The sequence below is a fragment of the Coregonus lavaretus genome (genome assembly GCF_964263955.1).
Source record: "Coregonus lavaretus genome assembly, chromosome: 24".
In the NCBI taxonomy this organism is placed as follows: domain Eukaryota; kingdom Metazoa; phylum Chordata; class Actinopteri; order Salmoniformes; family Salmonidae; genus Coregonus; species Coregonus lavaretus.
Window position 1 is genome coordinate 43,931,724 of NC_140011.1, and position 8,605 is coordinate 43,940,328.

The 8,605-nt window shown below is 46.5% G+C and overlaps 1 protein-coding gene across 1 annotated transcript in view; it reads left to right on the plus strand.

Annotated features, from left to right (window-relative positions):
• LOC311099899 (glutamate receptor ionotropic, kainate 1-like) overlaps positions 1-8,605 on the plus strand; it is a gene marked incomplete at both ends in the record, with an annotated part of 83,182 nt that overhangs the window by 21,874 nt on the left and 52,703 nt on the right. The gene's annotated exons all lie outside the window — the stretch shown is intronic.

The window sequence follows — 8,605 nt, forward strand, 5'->3', positions numbered from 1 at the left end:
GTTTGTATCATTTGATTTACACAACATGCCTACCACTTTGAAGATGCAACATATTTTTTCTTGTGAAACAAACAAGAAATAAGACAATAAAACAGAAAACTTGAGCGTGCATAACTATTCACCCCCCCCCCCAAAGTCAATATTTTGTAGAGCCACCTTTTGCAGCAATTACAGCTGCATGTCTCTTGGGTTATGTCTCTATAAGCTTGGCACATCTAGCCACTGGGATTTTTGCCCATTCTTCAAGGCAAAACTGCTCCAGCTCCTTCAAGTTGGATGGGTTCCACTGGTGTACAGCAATCTTTAAGTCATACCACAGATTCTCAATTGGATTGAGGTCTGGGCTTTGACTAGGCCATTCCAAGACATTTAAATGTTTCCCCTTAAACCACTCGAGTGTTGCTTTAGCAGTATGCTTAGGGTCATTGTCCTGCTGGAAGGTGAACCTCCGTCCCAGTCTCAAATCTCTGGAAGACTGAAACAGGGTTCCCTCAAGAATTTCCTGTATTTAGTGCCATCCATCATTCCTTCAATTCTGACCAGTTTCCCAGTTCCTGCCGATGGAAAAACTTCCCCACAGCATGATGCTGCCACCACCATGCTTCACTGTGGGGATGGTGTTCTCGGGGTGTTGAGAGGTGTTGGGTTTCGCCAGACAGTGTTTTCCTTGATGGCCATAAAGCTCACTTTTAGTCTAATTTGACCAGAGTACCTTCTTCCATATGTTTGGGGAGTCTCCCACATGTCTTTTGGCGACCACCAAACGTGTTTGCTTATTTTTTTCTTTAACCAATGGCTTTTTTCTGGCCACTCTTCCGTAAAGCCCAGCTCTGTGGAGTGTACGGCTTAAAGTGGTCCTATGGACAGATACTCCAATCTCCGCTGTGGAGCTTTGCAGCTCCTTCAGGGTTATCTTTGGTCTCTTTGTTGCCTCTCTGAATAATGCCCTCCTTGCTGGTCCGTGAGTTTTGGTGGGCGGCCCTCTCTTGGCAGGTTTGTTGTGGTGGCATATTCTTTCAATTTTTTTATAATGGATTTAATGGTGCTCCTTAGTATGTTCTGAAGGTAATTGGTTGCATCAGATCTTATTTAGGGGCTTCATAGCAAAGGGGGTGAATACATATGCACACACCACTTTTCTGTTATTTTTTTTTTTATAATTATTTGAAAGAAGTTATTTTTTTTATTTCACTTCACCAATTTGGACTATTTTGTGTATGTCCATTACATGAAATCCAAATAAAAATCCATTTAAATTACAGGTTGTAATGCAACAAAATAGGAAAAACACCAAGGGGGATGAATACATTTAATAATAAATAATAATAATAAGCCATTTAGCAGGCGCTTTTATCCAAAGCGACTTACAGTCATGCGTGCATACATTTTTGTGTATGGGTGGTCCCGGGGATCGAACCCACTACCTTTTGCAAGGCACTGTACATTTGGAAATGACAGCAAAGGACAGTATTTAGCAGTATTATCACAAGTTCTGCAACACAGTATCATAATTGAATTCAGTATAACTAATATATTAAAGCATGTCATATGTGTAAAAAAAAAAAAAAAAAATGCTTTGCAATTTGACGTATAACTCGGTCCAGAGTGTCTTGATGTGATGATAGAGGCTAGTACATGTGGGAGGGCCTCTTACCTTCTCGTCCAATGGGTTTTGAGAATTAGGAGACAGGAAGTTCAGGAATCAAGGAAATGCAATTGAGATTCTCCCCTGTACAACTGTTTTTGACTAGGAGGAATACTGCTATGACCGGAAGTAATTTTTCGTAGCAGGTTAGGAGAATTATTCATTTCAAAACCTTACTGATAACGGCCGTAGCTTAACTTGATTTAAACCATAAATATTTATAACTAACCCTTCTGTCTATGTTTTAAACTGTTATGACGTAATGTTAGCCATGGCTTGCCTGCATGATTGCTAGCTTTAGAGACGATGCTTCCAAATTCGACAGTTTAACACACATGATACAAATGAACAATTCATAATTTTTTACAATTGAGAAAGTGTCCACTGTTGTCGAGCAATATTTGATAAAAGCTTTCAATTTGATGAATTGCGGAGATGCTGGAAATAATTTCAGAACCTGAAATATGCCTTTGGGGAGTGTCTGTAGATGAGGTCAGATGTAATCAAGGTCAAACTACAGTATTACACAAATTGTACGCACTAATTTGTTCTATCAAATTACACTTGGTCTGATTGAGTACAATCTACAATGATTAATAATTGAGTAATAACTACTGAGTGAAAGTGAGTAAGTTGAACTTTTAGTAATCTGAGTAAATTGTACTTAATTCGTTTAGCAAGATATACTGTTAGATTTTACAGTGCAGGGATAATTGCTAGTATTTTGTGTAGATTGTTGACAAAAAAATGACAATTCAATCCATTTTAATCCCACTTTGTAACACAACAAAATGTGGGAAAAGTAATATCATATATCATCATAACATAGATAGAAAGGTAGCAGCGTTTCCCAAACTCTGTCCTCGGGACCTCAAGGGGTGCACGTTTTCCCCCAGCACTACACAGCTGATTCAAATAATCAACTAATCATCAAGCTTTGATTATTTGAATCAGCTGTGTAGTGCTAAGGCAAAACGTACACCCCTTGAGGTCCCGAGGACAGAGTTTCTATCTCTTTCTCTCTCTCTCTCTCTCTCTCTCTCTCTCTCCCTCTCGCTCCCCCTCTCTCTCTCTCTCTGTCTCTCGCTCCCCCTCTCTCTCTATCTCTCTCTCTCGCTCCCCCCCCCTCTCTCTCTCTCTCTCTCTCTCTCTCGCTCCCCCCCTCTCTCTCTCTCTCTCTCCCTCTCGCTCCTCCTCTATCTCTCTCTCTCTCGCTCCCCCTCTCTTGAGTGCAGCATCAACTACACTGAACAAAAATATAAACGCAACAGGTAAAGTGTTGGTTTCATGAGCTGAAATAAAAGATCCCCGAATTTTTCCATATGCCTTATTTCTCTCACATTTTGTGCACAAATATTTGTACATCCCTGTTAGTGAGCATTTCTCCTTTGCCAAGATAATCCATCAACTTGAACGGTGAGACATATCAAGAAGCTGATTATACAGCATGATCATTACACAGGTGCACCTTGTGCTGGGGACAATAAAAGGCCACTAACATGTGCAGCTTTATCACAGAACACAATGCCACAGATGTCTCAAGATTTGAAGGAGCGCGCCATTGGCATTCTGACTGCAGGAATGTTAATTTCTCTACCATGAGTCGCCTCCAATGTCGTTTTAAAGAATTTGGCAGTACGCCTACAACTGACCTCACAACCGCAGACCACGTGTAACCACACCAGCCCAGGATCCGGCTTCTTAAACCTGCAGGATCGTCTTGAGACCAGCCACCCGGACAGCTGATGAAACTGTGGGTTTGCACAACCGAAGAATTTCTGCACAAACTGTCAGAAACCGTCACAGGGAAGCTCATCTGCGTGCTCGTCGTCCTCACCAGGGTCTTGACCTGACTGCAGTTCGACGTCGTAACCGACTTCAGTGGGAAAATGCTCACCTTTGATGGCCACTGGCACACTGGAGAAGTGTGCTCTTCACGGATTAATCTCGATTTCAACTGTTCCAAGGCAGATGAGACAGCGTGTATGGCGTTGTGTGGGAGAGCGGTTTGCTGATGTCAACGTTGTGAACAGAGTGCCCCATGATGGTGGTGGGGTTATGGTATGGGCATAAGCTATAGACAATTGCATTTTAGCGATGGCAATTTGAACGCACATAGATACCGTAACGAGATTCTGAGGCCCATTGTCGTGCCATTCATCCGCCGCCATCACCTCATGTTAATGCACGGCCCTGTTAATGTCGCAAGGATCTGTACACAATTCCTGGAAGCTGAAAATGTCCCAGTTCTTCCATAGCCTGCATACTCACAAGACATGTCATGTCACCCATTGAGCATGTTTGGGATGCTCTGGAATGACGTGTACGACAGCGTGTTCCAGTTCCCGCCAATATCCAGCAACTTCGCACAGCCACTGAAGAGGAGTGGGACAACATTCCACAAGCCACAACCAACAGATACTGACTGGTTTTCTGATCCACACCCCTACCTTTTTTTTAAAGGTACACTACATGACCAAAAGTATGTGAACACCTGCTTGTCGAACATCTCATTCCAAAATCATGGGCATTAATATGGAGTTGGTACCCCCTTTGCTGCTATAACAGCCTCCACTCTTCTGGGAAGGCTTTCCACTAGATGTTGGAACATTGCTGCGGGACTTGCTTCCATTCAGCCAGAAGAGCATTAGTGAGGTCAGGTACTGATGTTGGACTGGCTCACTGTATGGACGTCGCTTTGTGCACGGGGGCATTGTCATGCTGAAACAGGAAAGGGCCTTCCCCAAAACTGTTGCCACAAAGTTGGAAGCACAGAATCATCTAGAATGTCATTTATGCTGTAGCGTTAAGATTTCCCTTCACTGGAACTAAGGGGCCTAGCCCGAACCATGAAAAACAGCCCCAGACCATTATTCCTCCTCCACCAAACAGTTGGCAGTATGTTTTTGGGCAGGTAGCATTCCCCTGGCATCCGCCAAACTCAAATTCGTCACTCCAGTGAACGCATTTCCACTGCTCCAGAGTCCAATGGCGGAGAGCTTTACACCACTCCAGCCGACTCTTTGCATTGCGCATGGTGATCTTAGGCTTGTGTGCGGTTGCTCGCCAATAGATCCCATTTTATGAAGCTCCCGACAAACAATTATTCTGCCAACGTTGCTTCCAGGGGAAGTTTGGAACTCGGTAGTGAGTGTTGCAACAGAGGACAGACGATTTTTACGCACTACCTATAATGGTGGAGGGAGAAAATATTAGTCCGACTTCGGAATGAAATGTTGCCCTTTCACATCTCATGTGTTGCCTGACTACAATATTTTATCTTGATACGTTAACAAATACATGCTGTGTTCATTCTGGTAGGTTTACCTGCCTACAATACCCACTGTAGTGTGCGTAGGTCAATAGAGCTAACAGGCTAGCTTCTACTGTTAGCTAGCCACAAATAATTGTTAGCTAACTACCCACGAAGAATCTACCTTGGATAACATTGGTTTTAGGTAAATCTTTGTCTGTTATACTATCTGGTTAGCTACATTATTATGATTCACATATAGCTAGCTGATAGTTGTGAAGTAAAACGTTTGCTTCGTGTATATCTTGTTTCGTCTCTATTGTTGCCGTTGTCCTGGCTGGAAGAGGGTTCAGTGAATGGGGAGGTGCAGCATGAGGTAAGGCAGTAGAGGGAGTGCAGTAGAGGGAGTGCAGTAGAGGGAGTGCAGTAGAGGGAGTGCAGTAGAGGGAGTGCAGTAGAGGGAGTGCAGTAGAGGGAGTGCAGTAGGGGGAGTGCAGTAGGGGGAGTGCAGTAGAGGGAGTGCAGTAGAGGGAGTGCAGTAGGAGGAGTGCAGTAGAGGGAGTGCAGTAGAGGGAGTGCAGTAGAGGGAGTGCAGTAGAGGTAATGCAGTAGAGGTGATGCAGTAGGGGGAGTGCAGTAGAGGGAGTGCAGTAGAGGGAGTGCAGTAGGAGGAGTGCAGTAGAGGGAGTGCAGTAGAGGTGATGCAGTAGAGGTAATGCAGTAGAGGTGATGCAGTAGAGGTAATGCAGTAGAGGGAGTGCAGTAGAGGTAATGCAGTAGGGGGAGTGCAGTAGAGGGAGTGCAGTAGAGGGAGTGCAGTAGAGGGAGTGCAGTAGAGGGAGTGCAGTAGAGGGAGTGCAGTAGAGGAAATGCAGTAGAGGGAGTGCAGTAGAGGTAATGCAGTAGAGGTAATGCAGTAGGGGGAGTGCAGTAGAGGTAATGCAGTAGAGGTAATGCAGTAGAGGGAGTGCAGTAGAGGGAGTGCAGTAGAGGTAATGCAGTAGAGGGTGTGCAGTAGAGGGTGTGCAGTAGAGGGAGTGCAGTAGAGGGAGTGCAGTAGAGGTAATGCAGTATGGGTAATGCAGTAGAGGGAGTGCAGTAGAGGGAGTGCAGTAGAGGGGAGGCAGTAGAGGGAGTGTAGTAGAGGGAGTGCAGTAGAGGGAGTGCAGTAGGGGGAGTGCAGTAGGGGGAGTGCAGTAGGGGGAGTGCAGTAGAGGTAATGCAGTAGAGGTAATGCAGTAGGGGGAGTGCAGTAGAGGTAATGCAGTAGAGGTAATGCAGTAGAGGGAGTGCAGTAGAGGGAATGCAGTAGAGGGAGTGCAGTAGAGGGAGTGCAGTAGAGGGAGTGCAGTAGGGGGAGTGCAGTAGAGGGAGTGCAGTAGAGGGAGTGCAGTAGAGGTAATGCAGTAGAGGTAATGCAGTAGAGGTAATGCAGTAGAGGTAATGCAGTAGGGGGAGTGCAGTAGAGGGAGTGCAGTAGAGGGAGTGCAGTAGAGGGAGTGCAGTAGAGGTAATGCAGTAGAGGGAGTGCAGTAGAGGGAATGCAGTAGAGGGAGTGCAGTAGAGGGAGTGCAGTAGAGGGAGTGCAGTAGAGGGAGTGCAGTAGAGGGAGTGCAGTAGAGGTAATGCAGTAGAGGTAATGCAGTAGAGGTAATGCAGTAGGGGGAGTGCAGTAGAGGGAGTGCAGTAGAGGGAGTGCAGTAGAGGGAGTGCAGTAGAGGGAGTGCAGTAGAGGGAGTGCAGTAGAGGTAATGCAGTAGAGGTAATGCAGTAGAGGTAATGCAGTAGAGGGAGTGCAGTAGAGGTAATGCAGTAGAGGTAATGCAGTAGGGGGAGTGCAGTAGAGGTAATGCAGTAGAGGGAGTGCAGTAGAGGGAATGCAGTAGAGGTAATGCAGTAGAGGGTGTGCAGTAGAGGGTGTGCAGTAGAGGGAGTGCAGTAGAGGGAGTGCAGTAGAGGTAATGCAGTAGAGGTAATGCAGTAGAGGTATTGCAGTAGAGGGTGTGCAGTAGAGGGAGTGCAGTAGAGGTAATGCAGTAGAGGGAGTGCAGTAGAGGTAATGCAGTATGGGTAATGCAGTATGGGTAATGCAGTAGAGGGAGTGCAGTAGAGGGAGTGCAGTAGAGGTAATGCAGTAGAGGTAATGCAGTAGAGGTAATGCAGTAGAGGGAGTGCAGTAGAGGGAGTGCAGTAGAGGGGAGGCAGTAGAGGGAGTGTAGTAGAGGGAGTGCAGTAGAGGGAGTGCAGTAGAGGGAATGCAGTAGAGGTAATGCAGTAGAGGTATTGCAGTAGAGGGTGTGCAGTAGAGGGAGTGCAGTATAGGTAATGCAGTATGGGTAATGCAGTAGAGGGAGTGCAGTAGAGGGAGTGCAGTAGAGGTAATGCAGTAGAGGTAATGCAGTAGAGGGAGTGCAGTAGAGGGAGTGCAGTAGAGGGAGTGCAGTAGAGGGGAGGCAGTAGAGGGAGTGCAGTAGAGGGAGTGCAGTAGAGGGAGTGCAGTAGAGGTAATGCAGTAGAGGTAATGCAGTAGAGGGAGTGCAGTAGAGGGAGTGCAGTAGAGGGGAGGCAGTAGAGGGAGTGCAGTAGGGGGAGTGCAGTAGGGGTAGTGCAGTAGAGGGAGTGCAGTAGAGGTAATGCAGTAGAGGTAATGCAGTAGAGGGAGTGCAGTAGAGGGAGTGCAGTAGAGGGGAGGCAGTAGAGGGAGTGCAGTAGGGGGAGTGCAGTAGGGGGAGTGCAGTAGAGGTTATGCAGTAGAGGGAGTGCAGTAGGGAAGGTGCAGTAGAGGTAATGCAGTAGAGGGAGTGCAGTAGAGGGAGTGCAGTAGAGGGAGTGCAGTAGGGGGAGTGCAGTAGGGGGAGTGCAGTAGAGGGAGTGCAGTAGGGGGAGTGCAGTAGAGGGAGTGCAGTAGAGGGAGTGCAGTAGAGGGAGTGCAGTAGAGGTAATGCAGTAGAGGTAATGCAGTAGAGGGAGTGCAGTAGAGGGAGTGCAGTAGAGGGAATGCAGTAGAGGGAGTGCAGTAGAGGGAGTGCAGTAGGGGGAGTGCAGTAGGGGGAGTGCAGTAGGGGGAGTGCAGTAGGGGGAGTGCAGTAGAGGGAGTGCAGTAGAGGTAATGCAGTAGAGGGAGTGCAGTAGGGGGAGTGCAGTAGAGGGAGTGCAGTAGAGGTAATGCAGTAGAGGTAATGCAGTAGAGGGAGTGCAGTAGAGGGAGTGCAGTAGAGGGGGGGCAGTAGAGGTAATGCAGTAGAGGGATTTGCGAGTGCTTCTTACATGAAATGTTTTATGCGTTCTCCACACTCTCGTCCTCACAAGAATGTCCTCCAGAGAACGTCCTCGGAGAATGCACTTGCAGCATGAGAGTGTGGATCACGGTAGTATGAGAAACACCCCATAGTGTATCTGTGACCAACAGATGCGTATCTGTATTCCCAGACATGTGAAATCCATAGATTAGGGCCTAATTAATTCATTTAGATTGGCTGATTTCCTTAAATGAACTGTAACTCAGTAAAATATTTGAAATTGTTGCATGTTGCGTTTTTATATTTTAGTTCAGTGTAATATTTTCCATCTGAGTGAAGCTGCAGCAGTCCTACTGGGCTGTAGACACTGAATCAGCATGAGGTGGTTGTGAAACACACTCTGTCTTTCCCTCATATTGAACATGTCTACAGGGTGGCTTGGCTTGAGCTCAGCTCTTTTCTCTTAAT